Raw genomic sequence first — 2583 nt, 5'->3', positions numbered from 1 at the left:
AGCAGCAGCAGTAGCAGCAGTAGCAGCAGCAGCAGCAGCAGCAGCAGTAGCACTTGCTGAAAGAAGGATGCCTTTGAAAAGTGAACACAGTGCTTTTATACCTTTACACTGTTGGTGAACCTGTCAGTCAACTGATGGCATGTCATGAGATAAAGATTAAAGCTGTAGGGGGGAATTTGTTTGTGAGCACCCCTCTCTCTCAGGTTGGAGCTGCTGAGGTTTGAATCAGTAATGGGAGTGATGGGGGTGTGTCCAGAGGAATGAATGGACACACTGGAGGACATTTCTACTCAATGGTTTTTCTAAAGGAACCTCACATTTCCAGATTTGTTTGTCTCTTTCTACCCAGCAGATCAATGCAGCTGATAATATCGGAGTGGAAATGCTGGTTTGGTTTCCCATGAAAGAGTTTAGTTGAACTTTTCTGAGAAAAAGAGCTTGATATTGATTCAATTATTCAATTGTTTTTTTTTTATATAGTGCCAAGTCACAACAGAAGTGCAGAACTGTACAGAACCATTCGCAAACATTATAAAAGACAATCAGTAAAAGTTCTTTTTTCAATTCAATTCAACCTTTATTTAGACAGATAAATCACACTGAGCCTCGGAGACTCATTTACAAGTGAGACCTGTTTAGACAGAACAAAAAGTAGTGAAACTGGACACTGTAGGAATTGGAGGTAAAAAAATTCTTACCAAACTCTTTTTTCTTGGCTGAGAAAAAAGACCCTGATATTGGAAAAAAAAAAAACTCGCACACACAAGCACATGGTGATGTAGATATTCCACAGAGGGGGGAGTGTGTGTGTGTGTGTATGTGGGGGGGTGGGGGGCAAGGTCAGTGAGGATGTCCAAGGATACTCTCAGGGGCACTGTAGAGTTCTGATAAGGATGGAATAATCAGGCAGTTCCCTCCGGTGAGAATCGTAAACATTCTCGTGGGATGTCGGGGAATGGCCAAGGACAACGCCAAAGAGAATCCAAGAGTCCTGAAATGATGACACAATGTTTATTCAACTGGTTTCCTCTGGTTGATCAGTGGAATTCTTCGATGGGAGTGTGTGTGTGTATGTGTGTGTGGGATGGGGGGGTGGGGGAGAGAGCATCAGATTACATATCTTCCAGGCAAATTGAGATAAGGTGGCCTGCAAGGCCAGCCAATGGAGCCAAATTCAGATAAACAGCTTTTGTTTTTGAAGTCAGGCAGAACTTTAATTTTTATCTGCCTTGAGTCTTTGCTGGTCTCACGTAGATTCCGAAAGGTCCAAATTAAGTGGACCCACCACTGATCCATGCCGGAGAATATTCCCCAAGATTTGATCCATCCTGCCAGCGAGTCCTAGGGGCTGCATATGGCCTGTGATTCTCACAAATCACATCCAGTTTGCGATCCAGTCCGCTAAGCAATAGAGCCTGGGTGCACGAGACACGGAGCAAATCTTAACATAGGCGGCAGCCTGACCACGCCAGATTAGCTACGACCATCTTCTTTGTATGTTGATAAACCAGGAACCATCCATCCATCCATTTTCTTTACCCGTTTGTTCCATTTTTGGGTCACGGGGGTCGCTGGTGCCCATGTCCAACAATCACTGTGCGAGGGGCGGGGTACACCCTGGACGGGTCGCAAGTCCATTGCAGGGCCACATAGAGACAAACAACCGTTCACTCTCTCACTCACACCTAGGGACAATTTAGAGTTACCAATCAGCCTAACATGCATGTTTTTGGTCTGTGGGAGGAAACCGGAGTACCCGGAGAAAACCCACGCATGCACGGAGAGAACATGCAAACTCCACCCAGAAAGGCCCCTGGACTGGGGTTTGAACCAGGGACCTGCTCGCTGAGAGGCAGCAGCTCTACCAGTTGCGCCACCGTGCTGCCTAACCAGGAACCAGACAATTCCAAAAACAGGAAACCTGTTATCATAAATCCAATTATATGCAGTTTCAGCGTCCTCGAACGATAGCAGAATGTGTCGTCCGGGCAGTTCAGCTCGCCTGAAGCTTTTCTCAAAAATGTTATCCATTGCGTTGAGAGATCAACTGACCAGATCCCCAAAATTATGGTTCAGAAGTTATGTAGAGAGAGGCTCAGAAGCAGTTTCACAGACAGGACAGAGCAGCGAAGCAAAGTGAAGGAGGGAGAGGAGGGAAAAGCGTCCGTCCTCATCAAGAGCAAGTGGTGAAAATATCTTTATCTAAGGAAGCAGCAGATTGTGTTGAATCTTCACTTTATCACAGTCTCCCATCCTGAGCAAGCACAAAGGAGACAGTGGAAAGGAAAAACTTCCTTGAACAGAAAGAAACCTCCAACAGAACCAGACTCAGGACGAGCGACCATCTGCTTCAACCGGCTGGTTTTAGAGGACAGGAAGGAGAAACAAACGAATACAGAATGACAGGTCCAGGTCAACTCTCTATAGGAGGAAAGAAAAAAAAACATATTAAGATAGAAATAATTACAAATACAAACAGGAAGAGTAGAGCAAGTAGACAGCAACAGAGAGAGGAAAAGTGGTCAATTTGTCCTCCAGCAGTCTAAACCTATAGCAGCAGAACTAAGTTATAGCTCAGGAAAC

General features: G+C 45.3%; 1 protein-coding gene across 1 annotated transcript in view; it reads right to left on the bottom strand.

The window, feature by feature from the left end:
- LOC119417226 (galactose-specific lectin nattectin) overlaps window positions 1-2583 on the bottom strand; it is a gene marked incomplete at its 5' end in the record, with an annotated part of 69988 nt that overhangs the window by 52879 nt on the left and 14526 nt on the right.

This window comes from Nematolebias whitei, chromosome 11 (genome assembly GCF_014905685.2).
Source record: "Nematolebias whitei isolate Nwh7 chromosome 11, NemWhi1, whole genome shotgun sequence".
In the NCBI taxonomy this organism is placed as follows: domain Eukaryota; kingdom Metazoa; phylum Chordata; class Actinopteri; order Cyprinodontiformes; family Rivulidae; genus Nematolebias; species Nematolebias whitei.
This window is presented reverse-complemented; position numbering and strand designations above follow the sequence as displayed.